The following is a 12,097-nucleotide window of genomic DNA, read 5'->3' as shown; positions in this document are numbered from 1 at the left end:
AAAGAAGAAATTGAAAACTTTTATGCACGGATTCAAGAGGAAATTGATAACTCACCAACAGATGACCCAACATGGCCTGAACATGCAGCAGGTGCAAGTCAGTAGCCCTGTTGGAGGAAAAGGTGAGAGCACTGGAGCAGTGGCCGTCTGCCCTCAAGGGACTAGGAGAAGATGAAGAGTTTTTAGACAGAGCAGTGGAACTACGACAGCTCAGCTCAGTACAGAAGCTAGAAGTGCAACAGAAAGCTGAGGCAGGATCCTGAAAGGAGGAAAAATGAGGAGGAAATTCCCTGGAAAGGGGTGAGGGTTAGGAGCAGAAGAGCTAGAAGACACTGTGCACCAGTGGAAGTGGTGGACCCTTGCACTGCTTTCATTCACTCGAGGATCAGACCGGGGGGCAGCCTGCAGTGGAAGAACTACAAGTCACCCTGTAGGACACTGAGCCAGAGGCTGGAGGTCAACCAAGGCCTGTAAGAACAAGAAGAGAAGTGTGTTAATTGTGAGAGACTCCCTGTTGCATGTATGAAAACACATGTATATCGTGAAGACCCATGGACTCGTTGGACAGGCTGTCTCCCTGGAGGACAGATGAGTGAAGGGTTGCCAGGGCTCATAAATGCCACAAATGCTGATCCCCTCCTTCTTATACATGTCGAAACAAATGGTACCGCCAAGTGGAGCTTTGAGGAAATCACACCAGACTTTGAAGCTTTTGGGAAGAAAGTCAAGAACTTTGGGGGCCCAGGGAGTTTTCTCTTCATTCCTTCCAGTTCTTGGAAGAGGAACAGGCAGGGAAAGAAGAGTAGTGCAGGTGAGTGCTTGGCTGCAAAGGTGGCGCTGACATGAAAGGTGTGGATTCGGGAACCATGGACCATTTCCTGGGAGATGGACGGCTGATGAGGGATGGGCTGCACCTTACTAGGACTGGAAAGAAGGTGCTTGGCCACAGCATGGAGACGTTTATCGGGGGGCTTAAACTGACTCCTGCAAGGGTGGGAGAAGCACCCCTGGGTGTGACAACAGACAAAGGCTTGTGCACCGTGACAGAGGGAGCAGCTCTGCCTTCCAAAATATGTAGGAAGGAGCTAGAATCATATCATCTTCAGCATCTGCTTAGCGATGCCCAGATTATGGGAACCAAACAGCACAAACTCAAACTCTTAATGCAAGAGGGTGAACGTGACCTTATAGGTATAACTGAAGCTTGGTGGGATGACTCTCATGACTGGAATCCAACCTCTGAAGGACAGAACATCCTCAAGAGAGCAGAAGGAACAGAAAGGGAGGTGGAGTCATGCTATGTGTTAAAGATACCAGTTCTGCACATAAATACCAGAGGATGAGCTTAGTAGCCCCATCGAGAGCATCTGGGTCAACATAAATGGAGCAAGGAATAAAAGGAACACAGTGGATGGAATCTACCACCAACTGCCCTCCAAGGAGAAGAGGAGCAGGACACTTTTGAAAAGCAAATTGCCAGTGTTTCAAGAAAGCATGGTGTCATCATTATGGGGACTTCCATTTCCCTGATATCTGTTGGGAGGCAAATCTGCCAAATGCAGCCCTTCCAAGAAATTCCTAACATGTGTTTCTGATAACTTCCTTCAACAGAAAGTGGAGGAAGAAACTGAAGGAACAGCTATCCTTGGCTTGATGCTAACCAACAGTGAAGATGTAGAAGGCAAAGTGGCAGCTATGGGAACTCAGGAGGAAAGTAACCATGCCATGTTTGAATTCCTGAATCTAAAGGAAGCAACAGCCAAACGTATGCCCTGGATTTTAGGAAAGCCATTTTTAAAAAGAGCAGAACAATGATAAGTAAAGCCCTGTGGCAAGTGACTGTAAAGAGAGAAGGAATCCAAGAGGAGTGAGAATTTTTTAAAAAGGAAATTCTAAAGGCATAATTGCCAACAATTCCAACAAGGAAAAAGTGTAGAAAACAACAGAAGAAGCCCAGGTGGTCTCATAAGAAGCTTGCAGATGATCAGAAAACAAACAAACAAAAATGGCAAGTACAGGAAATGAAAGGAAGACCAAACTACAACGGAAGAACCCCGACAGGTAGCACAGAATTGCACTGATGGCTTCAGGAAGGCTAAAGCCAGGAATGAACTGAGACTAGTAAGGGATGCTAAAAACAACAAAAGGCCTTCTTCAGATATGTCCAAATGAAAAGAAAGAAGAAAGATATAGAGGCTCAGCTACTCGCTGTGGACGGCAAAATGATAACAGAGAAAACAAAGAAAAGGTAGAAGTGCTCCATTCCTGCTTTGGCTCAGTCTTCTTCCAAAAGATCTAGGAAGTTCCTGAAGAAGGGGACACATAAGCTAATGGAGCCGGATGGCAGCTCAAGATTGATAGGCAAGCGGTCAAGGATCATCTAATTGGGTGGAATGAGTTCAAGTCTCCGGAACCCGACGAACTCCATCCCACAGTCATAAAGGAACTGGCAGAAGAACCCTCAAGAACCACCGTCGATTAGCTTTGAGAAATCATGGAGGACAGGGGAAGTGCCAGATGACTGGAGAAGGGTTAATGTCGCCCCTGTCTTCAGGAAAGGGAAAAAATGAAGATCCTGGGAACTACAGACCAGGCACCTGGCATCAATGCCTGGGAAAATTCTGGCATTATAGAAGGAGGATGAAGGCTAAACCTGATGGCAATGCCAACCAAGCAGAAAAATGGCAGACAGCCCAGCCCAGCCATGAGAACAAAATGGTGGGCAGACACATGCCCCAGTGCGGAGCTCCAAGCTGCCTAATCCTCTCCCTTGATCCATTGCCTGAGGCAATGATGTGACCCAGAGTCAGAATGCAGATCAACGTGTTCCAAGAAAAACTAATATAAAATTACATGTTTGCTTGCATGACAAATTGCAGACAAGTATGAAGTTATTGGCTTAGTTGAACTGAATTAATATCCTCACTGAATGCCTTTGTCCTCTTTATTCAACACTGTGGACATCAGTGACTATCTAAACATTGCGCAATTCCATCACCTTCAAGTATTTTTGAATCTACACAGAAGGGCAGAAGAAAGATTACCTCTTGTCGCACAAGGACAAAGCAAAGTGACACGGGGATTTGTCAAGAGGATTTTTGCACAGCCTCTGATTGTGAAAGTCTCCTTTTCTCAAGGAAATCACATCAGGTTTATTGATCAGAGGATCATTCCATTGCAGAACAAGGAAACGCTGCACACCTGGCAGGAAAATGTAACACGTTAAACTTATATCCTTGAAAATGTTGCTGAATTCGGGAGCAGCCAACATTCCTCACCTAAGCAGCCTGGGTGGGATCCAGGCTCAGGGGAGCGGAGCAAGATGCTTTGAGTGGGCTCCCTCCCTGAGCAAACCCATGTGTGTCTGGGGTCAGTGCTGCCCATTGTCCTTCTGTCTCCTGGGTGCAATGCACACCGATGCTCAGAGACAGCAGGGCGAGTGGGCCGCCTTCGTTTTGCCCCCCTTCGGAGCTTAGGGGACCCAGAGTGGGTGGCAACATTGCAAGGGGTGAGGCCAGGAGCACTGGAGTCAGCAGCGGCCTGACTGCTGGGATATGATCTTCAGCAGGGATGAAGCTCCAGTCCCAACCTGGGGTCTTGTTTGCTTGTCCTTTTCGAAGACTTCCACTTGGTTCCTTTAACACGATTCCTTGAAAGGCTGTCACAACAAGGAAGGCCAGGTTCTCTTCTCGAACATCCCAGAGTGCAGGACACAGAATAATGGGCTCAAGGTACATCAAGCCAGGTTCCAGCTGGGCATCAGAAGAACCTTCTGACTGTTGGAGTAGCACAGCAATGGGACCATAGCCAAGGGAGGTGGTGGGCTCTCCCACATTGAAGGCATTCAAGATGCAACTGGACAGCCTTCGGAGAGGGATGGCTCAACAGGGAGCCCCACCTTGAGCAGAGGGTTGGACCCAAAGGCCTTCTGGCCCTTCCAACTCTACTATCCCATGATTCAAAGCCATCCTCCTGGAAAAGAGCAGGTGACACACCAGCTCACTGTGCCTCGTTACCCACAATGGATTGTGGTACCGTGTGAACCCAGTCTCTATTTAGATCCCACAGGGGCTCAGACAGATGCATTTCCCTGAGAGGAGCAAATCTAGAACAGCTTCCACTGCACGTAGCCTGCTCGGCCACAATCCGTGGGGGAAGCGGTCCGTTTCCTACTTCTTTCCTCACCTGTCCTCCTGAGATGCACGCATTCCCCTCCATGTGCCAGACGTGTGCAAAACGACAGCGAGAGCTCATTTATATGACAAAGAGAACATTTGTGGGTTAATATTTGCTACTCCACTTTTCCTACTCAGATTGAGTTGATGCTATTGAAAGCCCATCTCCACTGAGATTAAATAGGTTTTTCTCCAACCACTGCCTCCAACCTAGCTGAAGGTGTTCATGAAGGCCTCGGTCCCAAACACCCTTGCTAAAGAGTGCGAGGTTGTCCTGTTGGGCTCCATAGGACTGACTCATGAGTCAATGTATGTTTTACCCACAATGTTTTACCCACAAAGGGTTACATTGCCATTCAATCCCTGGTAACCAGTTCCAACATGGGCAGATTTTAGTGGCCGCCACTCCTCCTCCACCCCTTTAAAAATGAACCCCAAATATGCACAAGGTGACGGTTGCAACTGCTAAGTGGTGGAGCAGGTGCATGATTCTGTAGGGCCAAAGAACTGAAGCCTCGCCTAGACAGTGTCCTGGTGAGCAACTGCTCTCTGACCCAGTGCATGAACCAACCCAGAATCCCAGGATTCAGGCAGGGTCACTTGGAAATCAAATCCACACACTCCCCTGCAAAATCCATCCGCTTCTGCCCTGCCCTAAATCCCCGTGGAAGCTCCTACTTTGGCAGCTGCCACAAGCAACAGTGAAAAGAGGAGGGATGCAAAAGGAAAAATTAACTTTCCCTCTCCCCTCCCCCCCCCATATATATATATATATATATATAGTCCCTCCGATTTGGGATTTTAGAAGGGCCGTCACTTCACACGTAGGGACAGGGCAAGAATCAAAAGGCTGGCCACAGTGGCTTCCATGCAAGGAAGACTTTGTGTATTACATTGCTCAACGGAGGCACTTTGCAGGTCTGTAAATTGACAAACTGTCCAAAGGTTAATCAAGATTTAGAAGGAAGTACAATTTCATGTTGCAAGAAATTTGACAAGAAGCAGTGGCGGGTTTTGCTTCATGAAGAAAGAGGCCAACTGCAACCACTGCAGAGAACCAGTGAAGACCTCCGGGCATTTCCTGGGAACGTGATTTCTGTGCATCACATGTGCCTCATGCCACTGTGACACTTAAGAGAAGGGGCCTTCAAAGGATAGGAAGGGTCTTCCAAAGGGCTCGGCCACCAGTAAGAGACCCATCAACAAATATACAGTATTCGTGTCAATATATTAGATATACGAGCTGGTGTGCATTTGAGGGTGATGGACCAAGGAACCCCACAGCTAAGGGGTCTACCTCTTCCAAAACCAAGGTCAACATGAGATTTGGCACATTGCCTTGGAGATTCTTGAAGGGATTGGTCCTTTACCAGCAGAATATTTGTCAGTATGAATTCTTCTTAGTACATCTGTTAGGTATCCTTATACATCTACAGTTAGGATGTTTAGTGAGCATCTTAATTTCTTCATTTGTTGTTGTTGTTCTGTCATGAAGTTGTGCCCGACCCATCAGGATCCCATGGACAACACTCCTCCAGGCCCTCCTGTCCTCCACCATCTCCCAGAGTCCACCCAAGCTCACACCAACCGCCTCAGTGACTCCATCCTGCCACCTCATCTTCTGCCGTCCCCTTCTTCCTTTGCCATCTATTGTTCCCAGCATCAGGGTCTTCTCCAGGAGTCCTTCCTTCTCATTAGGTGGCCAAAGTATCTGAACTTCAGCTTCAGTATCTGGCCTTCCAAAGAGCAGTCAGGGTTGATCTCCTCTAGGACTGACTGGTTTTCTCTCTTTGCAAATTTCTTCCCAAAACCATACAAATATATGTAACAGCCATGGTGGCTTCTGGGTTCCCTTTTCACCCTGAGAGCCCAAGGGCAGTTTTCTCATGATGGGTTGCTAGGTTGCTAAGCCCAGGCTTGCTGGTTCTCTTCATCCACCCCGTTGTGACAAGAGTTGCACCCTTGCCACCCTCCCTCACCCTGCTGCTTCCAGAGGCAGCTCCTCTGAGTCAAATCAGTGAAGAGCCACCACGAGTGGAAAAGGAGGGAAGCTAAGCGGTGGCGGTCACACCTGGTGTTGGGGGAGGCTGTGCAAAGCTCTTGCAATCTACCAAGGCCCTTCACCAGCTGCAGAGGTCTTTCTAAGCCGGGGTCCTCAAGCGTTTTCAACAGGGGGCCAGTTGGAAGGTGCCAGCGGTGGGCGCAGGCCACCAAGGCGGTGCAGGTGGGGAGGATGGGCCGGGGAGGGGCGGGGGTGAGGTGGGGTGAGGCAGCGGCTCGCTCGTGCAGAGATCGTTTTCTCAGAGCGAGTCCAAAACGATGTCCGCGCGAGCAAGCTGCCGGTCACGTGGCGAGTCCAAAACCTCTGAGGCAGGCCAGGTAGATGGGCATGGTGGATCCGGCCCACGGGCCATAGGGTGAGGACCCATGTTCCAAGAGTCACCTTCTCTTGGACCGTGGCAGTCAGGTGGAAAGCGAGGGGCACGTCTGGCCAGGTGTTGGCCTAGAACACAGACTCTCCAATGTAAAAGGCATTTAATATTAGCAGTCCGCACAAGCAAAGTCTGTAGCAAGATCAACGCCGAGGAGAAGTACTGAAACACACCTGCCTGGCTAAAAGCGTTATTCTTTCAAAGCAATACAGCACGTTTACATATTTCCTTAATTATTATTTTACTGAAGCAGATTTTATACCCTGCCTTGCTATCTGAAGGTTGCTGACACAGGTAACCGATAAACTATAATAAATAGCACTAGTTTTGCAAAACTCTGTGTGTAAAGGGGAGGCTTACACTCTCAGTCAATATAGTTACAAATTAAAGCAAACATGCATTTTTTACAAAAACTGAATGGCCAGGGAGACCAACAAAATGCTAACAGGTCAGCCCATTTTTTAATGACTGTTGGGTTAGGCATGTCTTTCGAGGCAGTGAAAAGCTTCTCATATCCTGCTTTTGAAAGGAACCCAGAGTTTTGACAGCCAGCTGTTAAAGCTGCCAAGCTGTTTTTTCCCTAAAAAAAAAAAAAAGAGTTTGTGTTTTCCTAAACACCAAGAGGCTTGGACAAATTGTAAGATATGCACTTGAGTGGAAGCCTAGCGTGAGGACCTCGCTGTCAGAGCAGTGGGACCAGCTGCCTGGAGAGGCGGTGGGCTCTCCCACACTGGAGGCATTCAAGAGGAAACCGGACAGCCCTCTGAGGGGGATGGTGTAACATGGTGTCCTGCAACAGCAGCGGGTTGGACTGGATGGCCTTCATGGCCCCTTCCAACTCTTCTATTCTATGATTCTCTATGATTCTATGACCTTGCTGCAAAGCAAGTCTATGTTGCCCAGCCCTTTCATAACCAAAGATCCTTCATGAAAAACCAAAGTGCAGGGAAACATATTTGCAGTCATTCTGGATGAGGTCCAGCACTTGGCGGGGGGCACCCCTATGGAACCCCCGGCATTGCTTCACTGAAGTGCCCAAGTCCCCACTCTGGTGCAAGAACCAAGCCTTCCAGTCGGCACCTGTGTCTTCAAACGTGTTCTTAATTAAAGTTCAATCTTGCTCATAATGCTGTAGCTCAAGCTTTCAAAACCTACACAGATGCTGGCCAACTGGGGTAGCTCTTGCAAAGCTCAACTTGTGGGCTTGAGTCCTCCCATTCCATCTGTTACTGGTCCATTTTCATTGCCATGTTTATGGGGGTGAATGAATGACGACGGAAAGACGCAACTCTGTTCTGCCATTCATTCTTCACTGTTTTAACTAATGTCACCTAACATCAGAGAGAAATGCAAACATGGAAGTTTCTGTATGAAAGCTGGTGGCTGTCAAGTCAGTGTTTTATCATCAACACCGCACCGCTTTGTGCAAGGATGGAGGTGCTTTTCTCCAATCTGAAAACAAAATTACCAAGCAGGAAATCATGTGCAATTTTGCTGAAGTTGAGCAAGAGGTTTGAAAGAAAGAGGTCCTCATATTCTGAATTCATAGGGACCTTGCACAATTACAATGCAGCTCTAGGCAAATGTACTTGGAAACGTGCTTCACAAAGCACAGTGGGACTCAGATAAACATGTCGGACCAAAGGAACGTTTGACTATTTATGAGATTCCAGTAGAAACTTTTATCAATGTGTTTTGACATATTAAAAAGTAACCAACGTATCCAAGAAAGTTCCCAGCCCCAAGGAGTTTACAGCCTGCATTTCCAGAATGGGGGATAGAATTTGGGATAGTATTGGGAACCAAAGTTTTCTGCAAAAGAATACATGAAGGAAAATGGATCTAAGAAACAAGGAGGAACTAGAAAGAACCAAAACGTAAAAATAACAGCCGGTATGGCACTCGCTGTTCTGAGAGCTGCACAAGATCCATTCAAGCTCGTGTTTTCCACACAGATGCCTCCCAATGCTGGAGCAGCAACTGCAGCAGAACTGCTGTGTTGCAAAGTCAGGCAGAGGACCTGAAATGCTGGAAGAGGGTCTAGAAATGAGAAGCATAGGAAGGACCAGTTCCAGCCGGCAGCTGTAGGAGGAGCCAAGCTCAATCCAGCCAAGGGCCTGACCTGCCTAGCCGGGTCTTCCATCAGCAGCCAGCCAATGGGAAGCCCTCTGCTGGTACGCAGGCAGGTTTACAGACCCCCTGCTCATGTTGCCCTAGCAACTGCCTCTGCTACTGGAGGCCATATCAGCCATCATGGTTCAAGTCGTGGATGGGCCCATCCTCCCTGAGCTGTGCCTTTTAATGACAATGAATGCATTCGCCTCTTGGTTTCTGGTAGCACTTTCAAAGCATTTGTTCTCACTCATGTATACCTTTTTCTCCACCTTGAGAATCCACCTCGGCTGATGAGAAAGCAGGAGGGACGCCGTGGCAAATGCACTAGGCTGCTAGAATGGAAAATGGCTGAGTCACTAACAATGTCACACACACCTCAATTAATAGCCATTGATTGAGTCATAGTATCACAACGGGACGGTCCCCACAGCTGCCTCCTGATTACTATACTAGGACGCATGAATATATCAAAATGATATTTGGCTTTACCTGGGAAATGAAGGATATCCTGTCTAGCAGTTAAGAGTCAGCCAAATGCTAACTCTGGGAAGAGAAAGCATGTGCTTCCAATACGATTCAGACATGTTCAAGTTTACTTAATGCATGTACCATTGCTGAAAAAAATCATCTTCAAATTAAATATGAAAACAGAAAAAATGAAGGTGCACCGCAAGACTTAAATTACTTGCATACTTACTTTAAGGCAACAATTGATGGAACGAGGCCTTCTGTAACATTTTAATGCTAAAATGGCAAATTAGGGATAATATAAGGGGAGCAGTGTTTTTGTCCTGCAATTTCTCTGGATTCTAGAGTTTTACAGGGAGACCAGAGATCACTGGCTCCCATTGTCACTTTCCCCCTATTTCCCGTGATTTATTCTCTTTTGCTTCCTGCTGAGGAAGAAAGGACAGAACCGCAGAACAATGCCTTTGGATTCATAATGCAAGGAGCACTCCACCCGAGGCAGCCTACCAGTCCCCCTTACTCAGCAGTGCTTGGGCCTCACCTGAGGTGCTGTGTCCCGTTCTGGGCACCACAATTTAGGAAAATGCAGGCAAGCTGGAAAGAGTTCAAAGGAGGGCGACAAAGATGATCCTGAGACTGGAAACAAAGCCCTGTGAAGAGACATGGAAAGAATCATTCCAGAAATCCCCCAGATAACTTTGGTCTGTTCTTCACATCTGTCTGGGAAGTGAGGATCCACTGGTGTTGCTCCAAAAGCTAACTTCTCAGGGATCGCTGTTCTCCAGCAGAACTGAATGGGTGGACAGGGGCCACCTTTCTGTGAACAAGCCACTGTACCCACTAAAACCCATGTTCCATGGACCCAGGACATTCCGTCCCATGGAGTATCACGCCGCATCTGGCAGAAAAGGCACTGGTTTCATTCCTGCTGGAGCAATTCATTTGATTTCTGCATTACCCCTTTGTCTCTTTTAATATAAAATGCAATGATACAACAAGGAAAGGGTTAAGAATCTCAATGGCCCTGTTCACAACCACCCATATATACTGGACTGCTGAGAACGGCCAGTTATGCTGCCATGCATATGCGATTGCTCCCTCTTTGAATGGGAGTGGCTGAACAACCCAGAGAAGCTCCATCCTGGGTTGTTTGCCATGACATGTGAACCAGGAACTCCACTTGCCCCTCCTCTGATCTGGAATTTGGGGTTTTAGCCAACCAGGCAACAACCAAACCAGTGCTGGCATAAAACCAGACCATGGAGTCGATGCTCAAACAAGACCAAGTAGGCACCAGACTAACATCCTGGGGGGTGTTCCACAATGGAGAAGCCACGACCAAAAGATGAAATCTGCGTTTCATAAAAAGAAGCACGCAGAAGAGAATGGCAATGCCAATTCTCCTTATATTCACTGTCTGCATTTCGTCGCTTCCTCTCCCAGCCCTTTCCCCGCTCGCTCTCTCCAGCCCTGTTCTGCTCCGGCAAAGTCATCAGCATTTGCCGTTGCTCCCAAGCTGCTTGTTCTTTTTCAGTGTTGGTTTTCAGTTCCACTGCCCCGGTCCTGGTGCTGCAACAGTTCAGGGGGGGCTGACCACAAGTGTACTCGCTGCCCCATGGCTGGCTGCAACGGCATTGCAAGCCCTTGAGCCACAAGGGCGGTGTAACGGCTGACATGAGTGCGGTTGTCCTCGGGCTTCACCCGGTTTCCGGAAACATGATTTCTGGGAGCCCCTGCCTTCCGCACCACCACCCCTTAGCACTGGTCGCACAGGGAAGTGCAGTGCCTGGCTGACTCAAGAGCAGGAAGGGGGCTGCAACCCACACAGCCCAAAATGGGCCTGGGTGGCAAGGAGGGAGCTGCGGGGACCCTGCTGTGGGTGGCACCTGCCAGGAGCATGGGGGCACGAGAGAAGACATGGGGGGGTACAGAAATACCCCTTTGCCCGGAGTGTCTCAGAGGGCTCTGAGTCAGGCCTGGCCGTCTCCCACAGATCTTGATCGGGGTCTCTGCGGCAAGGAGGTGAAAGCGGCAACCTGCCGGTCACCCTGATCAGGTTTTCTGGGAAGGGGCGAGGAAGAGAAATCCTCCCCCCCCCCCGCACCTGATACTGTTCTTTGTGCTTGTGGGTGTGTGTGGGTGTGCAGGCATGTGCAAGAGAGCAAGAGAATAACGGGGGCTTGCAAAGGAATGCATTTGCAAGTCCTGGCCCCACTCGTGGCTCTCCACCTGCCAGTCCTACTTCCGTGTCCTCTGGAGTTATGCAGAAATTAACCTGCCTTTTCCCCCAAATAAGTTTGCTTCCCTTTATTTAAGACTCCAGAGCACAGCAAAAGTGGCAGGCAGGAGGCGGCTGCCCTGCGTTCCCTGGCCCATAAAGTCATCCCCCTCCACTTTATGCCTGCATTGAGCAGACATGTAGACCTCCGCTTGAAACAGCGAATAGGCAGCAGCAAGAATTTGGAAAGACACTCGGCCTTCATACAATGCTTGAGAGTGTCCAGCACACTGGATTGTTCCTTGCAACAACCCTGTGGGGAGGTACCTGTAGGGCAGATGGGGGTGGAACTGAGAGAACAGGAGAATGGCTTGTCCCAGTCGACTCAGGGATTCACGGTAGACACAAGGTTCAAACCAGGGGTTTTGCCATCGCACAGCTGTTGCGTGTATGTTGCCCGTGCGCCGCTCAGTGTGGCTTGCAAACCTTCCCTTGCACATCAGCTCAGTCAGAGATCTCTTGGCTCTCCGGAACTGCTTTCTTTCTCTCTTGAGAACGTGTCTTTGAACCCTCTAGGAAGCATCTTAAGATTGACAACTCTGCTTTCTGAACTTGCATCAGAGACACAACACATGGAAAGGATGTGCTGACATCATTTTCCTTTCAACAGGACACAATTAAGCCTATCA

Source organism: Varanus komodoensis, unplaced genomic scaffold (assembly GCF_004798865.1).
Source record: "Varanus komodoensis strain SLA01 unplaced genomic scaffold, ASM479886v1 scaffold54, whole genome shotgun sequence".
Taxonomy (NCBI): Eukaryota; Metazoa; Chordata; class Lepidosauria; order Squamata; family Varanidae; genus Varanus; species Varanus komodoensis.
Note: the sequence above shows the minus strand (reverse complement) of the source record.